Here is a 15,315-nt window from a genome sequence, read left to right as displayed (position 1 = left end):
AAAAACCTTCTCATAAGTATTTTCCATTCAGCCTTATTCTCTTCATTTAAAAATGTTTTCACAGTTTTGACTCTAAAGCTCTTTTTTTTTTTATTCTGGATCTTGCAGCCCTAACCCACCTTCTTCTATGGCCCTTATTAGTGTATTATAAGAAATCCTTGATGGCTTAGAGCCCCAGAGAAAATTTAAAACATCTTTTTTTAATCTTTTACTAATTCCCATAGGCATGGGTATCACACCCAAGACATACCACATTTTTGCCATCATTAATGCATTTATAACCAAAACCTTCCCTCTTAAAGTTAATTCCCTTTGTTTCCAATAATTTAACACTTTCCATTTCACCCACCACTTCATCCCACATCAAATCTCTCACCATTTTCTAATTTTTCCCAATCCTCACACCCAAAATCTTTAAACTCTCTTCTTCTTTAAAAGGATAAAATTATTGCATTTTTTCAATTTTTCTTATACTCATAATAACCGTTTTTTGTTGATTTATCTTAGCTCCAGAACCTTAACAGTATTTTTCTATTATGTCCATTGCTTTAACTACACTAGCCACATCTTGCACTATTATAGTCATATCATCCGCATATTGATATACTTTCTGCAACTCTCTATTTTCTTCTGTCTATTCCTCTCATTTCTTTCTCTTCCGTTATTGCCAACCCTAATGCCTCTGCCACTAAACTGTACAGCAAAGCTGATAATGGACAACCTTGTCTAATAGATCTAGTTAATTTAAAGGTCTCTGTTAAAAATCCATTGCACTTTACTTGACTTTTGGAATCTTTATATAAAATCTTCAACCACTTAATAAAATTTTCACCAAAACCAAACTTGTAAAATTCTAAACAAATACTCATGTTCGACACGGTCAAAAGCCTTTTCTAAATCAAGACTTATTACATATCCACTTTTTTTTTTTTCAGAGATCATGTAACTTACAACATTTCTTATACTACTAATAGTATCTGTAATATCTCTTCCTGGTATTGCATATGCCTGGTTTGTTTGTATTATATTTGGTAAAATGTTCTTCAATCTGTTAGCTAAAATCTTTGATAATATTTTAAAATCTGTATTTAACATACACTGTAAACCCTAATGTTGTCTTGACTTAAAAAATCAAGTAATGTTGACTAAACATTACTTAAAATTTTGCGTTTTGGCCCTGCCACTTAAAAATACGAGTTAATTTAACTAATTTACCTTCAAAATGCATAAACTTAAGATTTCAAGTGTTGTGAGCTCAAAATCATGAGTAATCCTTTGGAAAAACTCAACGTCACTCTGTTCTTCCTTTAATGTGATTGGCCATGGGAGGAATTCTGCCTAGCAACAAGAGAACAAAAGCACTGATTGGTGGATTACAAAATTCGTCCTTTTGGTCTGTTTGGTTTGCTGAACTACATTTCAAGATGACGTTTTTTTTTTAGTGTATTATGTTAGGTGAGTAAAGTTATGTAGATATAAAGTTGTTTTGCATGATTTCTACTAGTGAAATATGTTATCCTTGTGGTACGTGATTTTGATATGGTATGATTATTGAAACGACAACTTATAGTATTTGATGAAGTGGCCCAATCGTTTTCCTTTGAGAGAAAGAACATGGCAGCTAACGTTACTGCTTAACTCGTTAAACCAATACACTGGAAACCCTAATAAGTTGACTGAACTAAATTGATTGAGTAAACTCGTTGCCTCAATTTAATTGAGTAATGGAGTCTCCCAAAACTTACATATTTAAGTTTATTTAACTTGACGCTTTTGTAGAAAACCCTAATAAGTTGACTGAACTAAATTGATTGAGTAAACTCGTTGCCTCAATTTAATTGAGTAATGGAGTTTCCCAAAACTTACATATTTAAGTTTATTTAACTTGACGGTTTTGTAGATTGTACTTAAATCACTCAGTTCACCAAACTTGGTGCTTATTTAATGTACTTAAACGATTATGTTCACTTAACTTGGTATTAATTTCAAGTGTACTTATATATTTAAGTTAACTCAACATGTAAATTTAACAGAAAATTATGTTCTTATTTTTGACCGCACACTTTTTGCACACTGAAGTAAAACAAATAACAGCATATTTAAACTTTGACCTTTTGACAAAGTCACAATATTTATGAAAATACAGTAAACCCTATACTGCACTGTAAAAAAAAAAGTTGTGTCAACTTAAAAAAATAAGGCAACTTATCGCTAGCGCTTTTTTGAGTAAACTTAACAAAAAATTACTATGTTTGCATATTTTAACATCAACCTAATCCATTGGGCAAAGTTACGTCCAGTGGACATCTTTTTATGTCTTGGCAGACGTTGAAAAGATGTCCACTGAGGAGGCAGAATGTTTTATGATGTCTTTTTTAAAATGTTTTTATGTCTTCTGTACGTCTGATATAGACGTTCACAGATCCTCCTTACAAGGTTTTCTGTGACTTTATTTCTGTCAGACATCTAGAGAAGCTCTTATTGAGAATTAACAGAGGTGAAAATGTTGATACTTTATACATTTGAAGTCACCATTGTGGTGGAAAGTGTTTGGTTTAATTGGGATCTTGGTCCAGTTACTTCTTGTGTAAGCTTGTCTTTTGCTGCTGTAACAGTGTATTTTAAAACACTGTTTTTGTGGCGAAGAAAGACAAACTTAAATGAGCTCAGGTGTCATCAGCTCTTTATTGGTGTTAGCTTGTGTGTTGTAAAACACTGTTATTGTGGCAATGAGAGTTGAGATCAGACATGCACATCTTGCTTGTAATGGTGACAAGTTAAAATAAAATGTATTGCTGCAACTGTGGATTCACTTTTATGGATAGAAACCTAGTAGATAAAATAATGTACTTACTTTTTGAAAACAGATCACATCGTCACAAACAGACATCAAGATTTTGGATATGCATCACATCAATGGTGACAATCAGAACAAAAAAGGCTGTAAAATAAGGATGAGTTTGTGCTATGGAGCTCTTTTGTTTGTCACCGTTGTTGTGATGCATATGCTAAATCTAGAAGTCTGTGTGTGTGAGTACTTGATTCTTTTACTCAAAATATTTCAAATGCATTCATTTTGTCCATCTTCAAAATAAGTATTTTGCTCTTGGTGCCTGTTAAAAATATCAAACAAAACTTATTTTATGATCTCAAATACATATTATGTGATGACTTTCTCATCAACAAAAAACATCTGATAACACCTGAGCTAATTTAAATTTGTCTTTTTTCACCACAAAAACAGCGTTTTAAAATACACCAACCCAGCAGCAACTGGACCAAGATCCCAACTAAACCAAACACTTTCCACCACAATGGTGACTTCAAATGAATCAAGTATCAACATTTAAAACCTCGGAGTGATTTAGGTAGAGTCTACAAAAGCGTCAAGTTAAATAAACTTAAATATGTACGTTTTGGGAGATACCATTACTCAATTAAATTGAGGCAACGAGTTTACTCAATCAATTTAGTTCAGTCAACTTATTAGGGTTTTCAGTGTAGTTATTGGTCTATAATGTTTTAGATCTGCAATGTCCCCTTTTCTTTTATAAATTAATTTTACTAATCCTATCCCCATAAAATAACTGGTTTCTTCCTTTTTAAAAATTTCGTCATACACATCTTTTAAAATTGTTGTCATTACATTTCTAAAAACCTTATAAAATTCACTAGGAAGACCATCTTTTCCTGGACTTTTACCATTATTTAACTGCATGATTGCTTCATCAATTTCTTCTTTTTCAATTCCCCTTTCACATAATTTTTTATCACCATTATCTATCTTTATTTTGATTTTCCCTACCAAAAATTCAATTTCTTCTCTACCCACTACTTCCCTTTTAAACAAATTTTCATAATAATATTTTATTTCTTTTAAAACTTCTTCTTTTTCTTTTACCTTTCCTCCTCCTTTTCCTATTAATTCTTTAATCATTCCTGCTCTCTGTCTGTTTTTTTTCCATATTAAAAAAGAACCTTGTACATTTTTCACCTTCCACTAAGTATTTTGCTTTACTTCTTATCATTGCTCCTTTATATTTTTTTTCTTCTATATCCTTTATTTTTTCCTCCAACATTACGGTTTTCTGTAAATTGACAATCTCCTTTACTCAGCTCATCTCTTAATTATATTCTTATTTCTTTTTCTTTTCTTTTTTTAATTTTCTGAATTATTTTACTATGTTCTCTTGCACATTTTCCAATGTCATATTTTAAATTATCCCACCAAATTCTCTTTTCATCCTTATACATCTGATTTCCTTTTTCCTTCTTTATTAATACCTCTATTTGTTCCTTAAAATTCTCACCTTTTAAAATCTCAGTGTTTAACATCATATTCCTGGCCCTCTTTTAAAATCATTCATATCAACTTGTATACATACAACTTTATGATCACTTAACATTGTTTCCTTATAATATATAGTATCTATTAACTTCAACATTTCCCTATTACTTACAAAGAAAACTATTCTACTTCTGCATATACAATTCTTCACCACCTGTTGCCTTGAGAATTCTCGTATCCCCTCATTTCTTTCTCTCCATACATCCACTAAGTTATTTTCTTCCATTAGACTTTTTAATTCCTTCCTTCCACTATCAGATTTAAAAACCATCCCATCTGCAATATCCATCTTGCTAAACGTAGTGTTAAAATCCCCCATAATTAAAATGTTCTCCCATTTCACAATAATATCTTTTAGTTTCTTAAAAAATAACACCTTTTCTGGTAACACTTTACTTGAAGGGGTGTGCATAAGACTAACATGACACCTTCATAATCATGCTATGACACATGTCATGAATATGAAGGAGTTTTTAGGCATGTTTATGACAACTGTCATTAAGTGTCATTCGCTCAATTATGACATTTTTAATGCAAAGATGACATTGTTTGAAATGTCTTTGTTATGTCACCTTGACATAAACCAATACATCATAACGTGTCAGTGTCTTTGTCATGACACCTTGACATTACCAAGACAACGCAACTTGTCAGTGTCCTGGTAATGACAACTTGACATTACCAAGAAAACATAACCTTCATAAATCTGTTATAAAGTATGACATAGCAGATTAATTATCAAATTTAAGAAACTACTTAGCTTTATGGGTTAACAGTACATTAAACTGTCATGTGGTTGGTTTTGACTGTCATGAGGCCGGCATTATAATTGTGTCATGAATTTATGACCAGTTTTTTTTTTCTTCAGTGGTACAAATTGAATTTGTCATTAAAATGTCATTAAGTGTAAATAATCTGTCAAATAGTTTTATAACGGTGTCATGGATATATTTATATGGTGTCATTAATAAATTTCTTGACCTCAAGTAAAGTGGTACACATTTAATTTGTCATTAAAATGTCATTAAGTGTTAATAATCTGTCAAATAGTTTTATAACAGCGTCATGAATATATTTACACGGTGTCATGAATACATTTCTTGACCTCAAGTAAAGTGGTACACATTTAATTTGTCATTAAAATGTCATTACGTGTTAATAATCTGTCAAATAGTTTTATAATGTTTGCCTTGAGCGGTCCTTGGTGAGTCTCAGAATGGGTCTTCTGGAAAGGCCATCAACCTCTAGCATCCCGAAGACCCACTGGCGTTTACGCCGCCAAGTGTTGCCACATCGGCCACGATGGTACTAAAAAAAGAAATAAAACAAGATAAATTCTTTAATAAGGGTTGTGCCTTATTTTTTTTTTTTCAATCATTGGAATCCAGTTCTTTTGGACAGTTAATAGACTGACCCTTCTTACCTTGCTTGATAACAAATAATTGCCCAACAGGTGCAAATGCATTTTTATTTCTTAAATGTTTCCATTTTCATAATTTCATTTCCTTACAACAAAATATTGTTTCACTTCTATATTTTTCTGTACAAAAGCTTTCATATTGTACAACATAAACAATATTTTGGATTGTATTTCTTTTTAATGGAACATACTGTAGATTAGCGGAATGCCATCCTAACCTGATTTCAATATATTTTGTTTACGGACTTATTGTCTGATTTTAAATGAAGGGTATATTTATTTTTTACTATATTGTATGTTTTCAAACTAAATAAGATATACACATTTTTGTATTGCAATCTCAACACAGAAGACTGATGAGTTTTGTCTTATAAGGACATACACAGCAGCCATAGACTGTAAACATAAAGTATCAGCCTTGGCGCCTGTTTCCAGGCATTAGCATTCTCTAACGTCTCTCCAGCGCTACAAAACTTTTCTAATATTAACGCAGGTTTTATTACTTGTCTGATCGTAACACTTCATTTTCGAGTTATTTTCCGCCGACCTTTTTGTCTTTTGTACACTGTAAAAAATTAACTGTAGAACTTACAGCAACTTACTGGCAATTTTGGTTGCCTGTAAATTTAACAAGAGTACTGTAAATCATAAACTACAATTATACTGTAAATTTATACAGCACACCTGTAAAAGCTACAAAACAAGAGCAGCTGTGAATTTACGGTTCTTTACTGTAATCTTTACAGTATGTTACTGTTATTAATAATGTACTGAATAAAAACCTGATAACTCATTTCATTTGAGGAAATTGATTGGTCAATTGCCATTAAATATTTATACTGTGAGATTATTTCATTTGAATCCACTAAGAAAAAGACTATGAGTTAACTAGAAACATCAATTTAACTAAATCCTACTAGTGATCATCATCACACATGAACAAGTTGAAAAATTTAAAAGCATCATCAATGCATCAGCAACTACACAGTCACTGTCTTTAAATAAAGCAACATGCAGCATAACATCAGTGTTTTTCCTGCTCATCCTGGACTGAAGCACAGGCTCTACTCTTCAACACAATGGTGACACACAAAACTTAACAGAAACCCTTTAAATCCCAACAGAACATTAAACACTAACAACATATCTCCACTATAGCATTATGTGCAAAAACACATATAATCACACAAAGCAAAGCACAGAATTGTACTTTTTTGTTCAGTAAATTTGACAGTGAGATTTTACTGTAAACAACTGACTTAAGCCACAGCTTTAGATGAAATCAACTGAAGAGAAAAGAAGATTGACTTTATTTCTGTCATAATCAGACTTAATGAGAAATAACGGGGGTTTAGATGTTGATGATGTATTGACAATATTTCATTTGGAGTTGAAAGAATCACCATGATCGTGATTAGGGCTTTCTTTAGTTGGGCTCTCGACTCTTTATTTCTTTAACATGTCTTTGTACACGCTTGTTATGGCACTAAAAGCCAAGAAACAATATACTCTGGTATTAATGGTTGCGTTTTGATGATGGGGTATCAATGTCTAGTGGGTGATTTACTGATGTTGACTAGAGTCTGTTCTCTGAATATGAAGAATTGGTTGTAATAGTAGTATGATACTACAACGTGATGCCATAAGATCAGATAATTTGTGTTTTACATATTTACAAATCACAAAACTTTTAAATTTACAGGAACACACACACATATATCAAGAGTCAGCATATGAACCTCAACAATGGTGACAAACAAAATATTCTGATAAACAGATAAACTCTAAACATCACAAATCAAGCTACTAAAAAGTCACATCAAAAAACAACAAAAATAAAAGCACATGGTAAAAATAAAAGAAAATAATACAATTCAGCTACATAATTTATGCATGCAGCAATGCATTCTGGGAATTATGTACTATGGTGGTACCCAGCATACATTGCAACATGAAGCTTTTCATTTGAATGTCACCATTGTTGAGATTCATACGCCGATTGTTGATGTCTGTGTGTGAGAAAATAACAAGCATTTTTAAAACTATCTATGCAATATATATTATTAAACTGTTCAAATTATAACAATGCTTTTTGATATCATATGTGTATGATTAATAGTCAATCATATGAAATGACCCACATGATTGCTTGAGAACAGATTAACATGTGAATAAAATGAGGTACAGCCTTGTAAGCTCAATTGATGACATCATCAATACAGTGCCATAAACGCCAGATTACTTTTCTCTCAGCATTTTTTGCTATAGCTGTTGTGCCTTATAAACACACAGTTAAAGCAGCCAGAAAAAACTAATGTTTAAATGTCAAGGGCAAGAGCACAGCAAAAGCCAACACTCATCACCATCATGGTAAGTACACAATAAACAAACCATCAACATCTAAGACCTTCTGATTATGACAGAAATAAAGTCAGTGTGGCTAGTAATAAGTGAAGCTGGTAATGGTGTTTGTGGAGTTGTTTAATCCTCCTCTGCTGAGATCTTCCGAGATTTAATGTCTTCTTTTCCCTTCAGTTGATTTTATCTAAAGTGGCTAAAGTCAGTTGTTTACAGTAAAATCTCCCGTCATCTCTCTTTACATAATCTCAGACTGGCACTGCACTAACATGACAAAACTGATACATGTCAAGTAAAGTTTAAGTAGGGCTTCATACAAATAGACAGCCTACCTTTCGTTTGTGAGCAAATTTGCTCTCGTCAATAACAACAAATCGATGTTGACCACCAATTCTCATTCCTCTGATCGTCAGTCTCTTGAGGGCAGCAATGCTCACCTTCAAATATAGAAATAACACATCACAAGTTGACTGTTACAATGTCTTAGTATGGAAGTTGAGTGCACCAAATAAGTATGTAGCAATGCTGAATCCAGGTGTCTACAGTGGGTTTGGACACTGAAATAACATTTTTCACATTTTACTTTTTTTACAACTAATACGTAATGCAACAACCTTTCTGAGTACTTTTGTCATTCTTGTCAGCGTCTTTGAGCTTCCTGCTATACCGTCATTGATCATGGCAAGCTGCTTCAACTGCAAACCTTGGGCAAACCTGTAGGGAAGGAACAAATAATAAAACACCTAATTAGAGTCACTTAAAATTGTACTGTTTTTGCATTGATGGCCTTGGCTGCATAATTTCCTGTCACTGAACTGGGTAAAAGCAAACAACCCTTTGCCAAACAAAACTAGCCCCCTCTTTATTTTGATTCAAATAGTATAATATGACATTGGCGTAAAAACTTTTCTACCACTGTTTGGCACATCAACAACATTTTTTCTGGTGAATTCTGAAAATGGAGTCTGTGTATTGCAATATGCAGGGCTGAGTTGATGTTGATAAATACACAAGTATAATTCACACACTACAAATCTTTAATGTTTTTGTATTTAAGCCGTAAAAACTGTAATATTTTAAATTTTAAATGTTCCATTTTAAGTTTATAATAAGCTTAGGTTTTACATGGTTTATATATATATATATATATATATATATATATATATTAGGGATGCACCGAATGTTCAGCAACCGAAATTATTCGGCCGAAAATAGCCAAAAAAAGCACTTTCGAATAAGTAAATAGGCCGAATAAATTTGACGTTAACAATGACGTTTTTAATGACGCAATCAAATAACCCGCGTAGAGTGAGAGGCGCGCGCTTTATGCAGCAAACATGTCAGCAGTGTGGAAGCACTTTAAAGTGTCAGAGAAAGAGGCAAAAACGGCCGTTTGCAGACATTGTTCTGCTGAATTGTCTAGAGGGGGTGCATCTGCAAAAACGTACAGCACTTCAAGTTTAATTTATCACTTAAAATCAAGACACCCCGAACATCATGCAGAGTACGAGAAAGACACGGCGGCGGCTACGGCAACAGCAGCAGCGAAAAGAAAAGTATCTCCCAGTCCTAGGACACCCACTCCATCTGTGGCTGACTTCTTAGAAAAGGCAAAAAAGTTTGCCAATGACAGTGCCAAAGCTAAAGGTATTACTAAAAGGATAATGGAATTCATCGCATTGGACGATCAACCATTCTCTGTTGTAGAGGATGTTGGATTTCGCAGGCTTATAGACCATATTGAGCCCCGTTACACCATCCCTAGTAGACGGCATTTCTCAGACGTGTGCTTACCTGAGATGTATAACGTCGTTTCAACTAACGTCCATGAGCTTTTGGCCACAGATATTGCAGCCCTCAGCTTCACGACAGATATTTGGAGCTCGGATGTGAGCCCCACTAGTATGCTGAGTTTAACTGCGCAGTGGATCGACACAGATTTCAAGCTTCAAAAGATTGTGCTTCACTCACAAGAGTTTAGAGGGTCCCATACAGCTGTAGCCATATCCGAGGCGTTCGCCAACATGTTTGACACTTGGCGTATCGACCGATCTAAAGTGCATGCGGTAGTCAGTGACAACGCAAGAAATATGGCTAAAGCCATGGAAGATAGCAATCTGAAAGGCATACGGTGTATGGCACACACAATTCAACTGGCGGTCAACGAGGGGTTGTTGAGTCAGCGCAGTATAGCAGATGTGATAGCGATAGGCAGGAAAATTGTTGGCCATTTTAAGCATTCACCGCTTGCCTATGCGCGCCTACAATCTATCCAAGAACAGTTCGGAATGCCACAAAAACGTTTCCAACAAGATGTGAGCACAAGGTGGAACAGTACATATTATATGCTGGAAAGCCTTTTTGCGCAAAAGCGAGTCTTGGCTACATACATAGCAGATCATGACCTGCCCGCGACATTCACCGCACACCAGTGGGTGTTAATCGAGAACGTTCTCTCTCTTCTCGCCCCCTTTGAGCAGATAACAAAAGAGATAAGCTCATCTGATGCATCTGTGGCAGACGTCATACCCTTACTTGCAGCATTAAAGCGTCTTTTAAACAAAGAGGCTGAAACAGACCACGGAGTGAAAACAACTAAAAGTGCGCTCTTAGAAGCTGTCAGCACACGATTTAGTCAGGCGGACTCAGAACCCCTGTACTGCATCGCGACTGTGCTTGATCCACGATATAAAGATCATTACTTGGATGTGGGGAAAAAGATGCGCACACGAGAAATGATCCAGGCCAAGTTGGATTTGGGAAAGCCGCTAGGTGATGGAGACGGTCAGGTGATGCACAGCGCAGGAGATGAAAACACCGCAGAGAGTAAACGGGCTCGTACTACAGATGAGCCGCGCACAGTCTCGCTGTCTGACATGTTCGATGAGATCCTCCAAGAGAATAACCCATTTGCAAGACAGAGGACAAGCTCGACCGCTCAACAGTTAGATGGGTATCTCTCAGAAGTCCCCATCCCCAGGAGCAATAACCCTCTCGAATTTTGGAGGACCAATCAAGGCCGCTTTCCCGACCTGGCGCAGATGGCACGCAGGTAGGCTACTTGTATGGGAAATTAATTTAAGATTTTATTTATATTTTGGATTTTGGTAACATTTTATAAGTAGTTTCTATTTTTAACATTAACTAACAATGAAAACCCCTTATTAAAAGCATTTTTTAATCTTAATGTTAACATTTACTAATATGAAAATTTTTTAATTTTTGAATTAAAAAGTATCAAAAGTGGTAGGCCACTTTTGTTAAAATTGTTTCTAACAATTTTGTTAAAATTGTTAATGCACTTATATTAACATGAACTAAATATTTTTTATTATCTTACATTAACGAAGATTAATAAATACCATAACAAATGTATTGCTCATTGTTAGTTAATGCAATAATGTTAACAAACTTTTTAAAGTGTTACTACCTATATTTTATATTATGTATTTTGTGAAAATGTTCAGTGTAGTAAAATAGTAGGCCTACACTGGGTTTCAACCATTTCATTATCTTGAAGACATTGTTCGTTTTGAAACGAGCAACTGTCAGAAAACTGCAATAAAATGTTCAACTATTCTGCAGGTACTTGTCTGCTCCATGCACAAGCACCGACAGTGAGAGACTGTTTAGTGCTGCATCTCATGTCATCGATGAGAAGAGGAACCGACTTTCATGTGAGAAAGCAGAGAAACTACTTTTCATAAAGAAGAACCTGCCACTTTTCCTGAAGAAGTAGGCTAAGTAGGCTTATGTCTAAGACAGTTATTCATTTGTTGTGGGTTCTTCCACCTTTTTTGCACTATTCAATGCACATTTGTTGTTGTAGACATACAGAGTTACATTCTTTCAGCAGTCAGTTATAGGCCTAACATAGGCTATTCAAGAAAAGGGCTTCAAAGATGGCATTTTTTTTTTACTAATTTATTTATTTTAAGTTATATTGTGCTTTGTTTGTATAATATTTGCTGGAATGTTCAAAAATGTTCAGTGTTAAATAAAAAAATTTGAAATTGTATTTTTGTTATTTGATTTATTTATCTGAAAAGCAACACAAAATAGTAAAAAGCTAATTTTTACCATTTAATTATTGTAATGGTGAAAAAATTGGCAAAATAAATGGAAAAAATGCGAAACACCGCGTTCGGTATTCGGCCTTCGGCCAAGCATTTCATTATTATTCGGCTTCGGCTTCGGCCAAGAATTTCATTTCGGTGCATCCCTAATATATATATATATATATATATATATATATATATATATATATATAAAAATTGGTGTCATTATCTCCAAGGATTACAGATGAAAAATATTCTTGTTGGCTAATTCTGACACATTTACAGTATTTATTATTTTTGTGCACTTTACTTGTCAAATAAATAAATACTGTACCTGTACATAAACTCAAGCCATTTCACCAAAGGGGTGTGAGAATTGGTGAATATTGAGCCATTGCACACAGAGAGTGGTGAACTTTTGTGATGCTTACAGACCCTACAGAAAAAGAAGGCAAAATGCAAAAAAGTATAACACATGAAAATATCAAATATCATACGGATAAAACATATTGTAAACATTTCACATAATAATGCTAATTTCAGACTTCCGGGCCATTAATACAATACAGGTGGACTTCATCCAGACAGATCCACTTCAATTGTGCAAAATATAATAATAATAATAATAATATATACTGTATATCTATATCTATATATATATATAGATATATAACTTGTACACAACTATTTTCAACATTGATAATAATAATGTCTAGTTTCAAATAAGATAGCAATTTCACTTCATTAAATTGTTTATGTATTTACAGACAGACAGACTGGCTTACCATAGTAACCCATCGCTGCGATCGCATTTTTCCAGGCGCATGCTTCGATTGCATTTCGGACACTGCATCCTACTTTTCAGGATACCCCATTTCTGCATCCATCTAACTATTCTTCTTTTTTTCGTGTTATCATAACTTCTAATATTTTTTAGGAGTTCTTGCAATAACCGCGTAATATGTAACTGCTTTCTAAGCCAACAACCCAACCAGCCTCTGTCCTGTTCCCCATTCAAATGTCGTGCCACATTAAATTTTGGCGCCTACTGGATGAATGCGCGCAACGTGCGTAACGTTACCTGACTGTCCCGCGCGTTTATAATTGTCGTAAAACATACCACACGGACAACATACAGGAGCATCAAAGAAACGAAGTACCCACGAAGTTCTCTATTTGAGGTAAGCTGAACACAGGGACGGACTGGGACTAAAAAACGGCCCTGGACTTTGACTAGGCCCGGCCCCGCCCAAAGCAACCGGCGCGCGTAAACTCGACAACAACAACTATAACGCCTGGCATGAGTGTCACAAGTCTTCAATTGTGGCTCATGATACTATACCATCCAAATTATAGCAATAGCACTGATGTTGACTAGATGTTGAGCTGGAGTGGGTGTCTTTCTCTGCTCTTGGTCTAAGCTCAACCTGAATAAACAAACGATGGAATGGATTTAAAAAAAAAACAGGTTTTATTCCAAGATAGCATGGAATAGTTTATATAATATGTTGTTATAACAGCATATTATACAATGTATTTCATGCTGTCTTAAAATGAATTTATTACTTAATAATCTTAATTTATGCAGTAATTAATCTTACTGCACAGATAATAATAACACATCTAAATGAAAATACACCATTACAAATGTAACATCTGTATTCAAAATCTTCAAAGTTTGTAAGTATTGTAATGTTACCAACATTTTTAAAAACACAAAATTTTTAAAAGCACAACATATTTCTTAATATTAGCTACTGCATGTTACATTTTACAGCTAAAATGTTGAAGTTTAGCTGTTTTAACTACTGTAATCATTAAAAATGTAGCAACCTGAATATCACTTCCTAACATCATCCCTAGCAAGTAACTCTCTTTCTCCTCTCATGTTCCATACTTGGATCTGGATCTGCCTGTGGAACCAGCTCATCTTTCTGTCCCTCATCATCACTGATGGCATGTTGCTGCATAGTTGTGGCTCACTTCTTCACTGCTGCTAATATTATATTATATATAGGTGCTGCTGCTGGAAAATATTGCTATATATTTCAGTTAGTTTGGGACATTTAGCGGCTTCAGTATCTAAATTCCGCATTTTTTATCTCTCGCCTTCTCAGCCGCACCCTTTTCTTTCCGTTTTTTACACACGGTCGCGTTATACATATTGTTTGTTTGTTTCTATGCTTCTTCTATCTAACGTTAAAGTCTTTGCTGTTGGTTTCTTCCTACTCTTCCACTTCTTCTTCTCCTTACTTGGCGGCCACGGCCAGTGCAGCTGGCATCCAACTTAAAGGCGCATTGCTGCCATCTACAGTACTGGAGTGTAAAACAGATTAGTGGGGGGAAAAAACGGTGATGACTGCATGCTTGGCGGGTGGTGTGCAGACCCGCCGGCCGTCCTGGAGTACCGGCCGTTCTGTGATTCTCCAGATCACACAGATGGCTAGTCCGTCCCTGGCTGAACATGACACATTTGTATTTATTTAGGAACATTGACATCATCAGTCTTTACTGTTCTAAAGTTGTACAGAACTGGTAGTTTACGAATGTAGCTGACATGACATGGTGTTTGTGTTCTTTGCTTTGCGCAACTTTTTTTAGATGAAAACTCGTCTCAGCAAAAGAGCACATGGTGGAGTGATGGAGGCCAAGGAAGGTAAAGAAGAAGTACAAGTTGTGGATGATGCGATTGCGAATGAGGGCCTACAACAAGATGTGGATGAGGTCCCTGTTGGCCCAAAGAGAAAGAAGACAGTCAAACATTCCCCGAGGAAATTATGTAAGTCATTTTTGTGTTAATACTTTAACAATCAGTGCTTAATTAAAACCTGTAGCTTAGTGTTCTAGCCACTTTGTCAGCAGATTGCCAGCATTTTTTCAATCTGTATTTGGCTGATTGTGGCACATCATATTTCCTATTTTTATTATTTTGTATTTTTTGGTAATTGTAGCATAATAGTGTTGTCCCAATAGTAAAATTGCAATCAGTCCAAATACAAGTAATTTAACAAAGTTCTCCATACCAAAATAAACATGTTTAATTTAGTTTTTTTTTTATTTTAGTTTTTTATTACAAAATTCTGTCTAATAATAATAATACATATTATTTATGTTTTTTTTTTGTTATTGCA

Source organism: Carassius carassius, chromosome 50, assembly GCF_963082965.1.
Source record: "Carassius carassius chromosome 50, fCarCar2.1, whole genome shotgun sequence".
NCBI classification, from domain to species: Eukaryota; Metazoa; Chordata; class Actinopteri; order Cypriniformes; family Cyprinidae; genus Carassius; species Carassius carassius.
The sequence above is the reverse complement of the archived record's forward strand: the minus strand, read 5'-3'. Positions refer to the sequence as shown.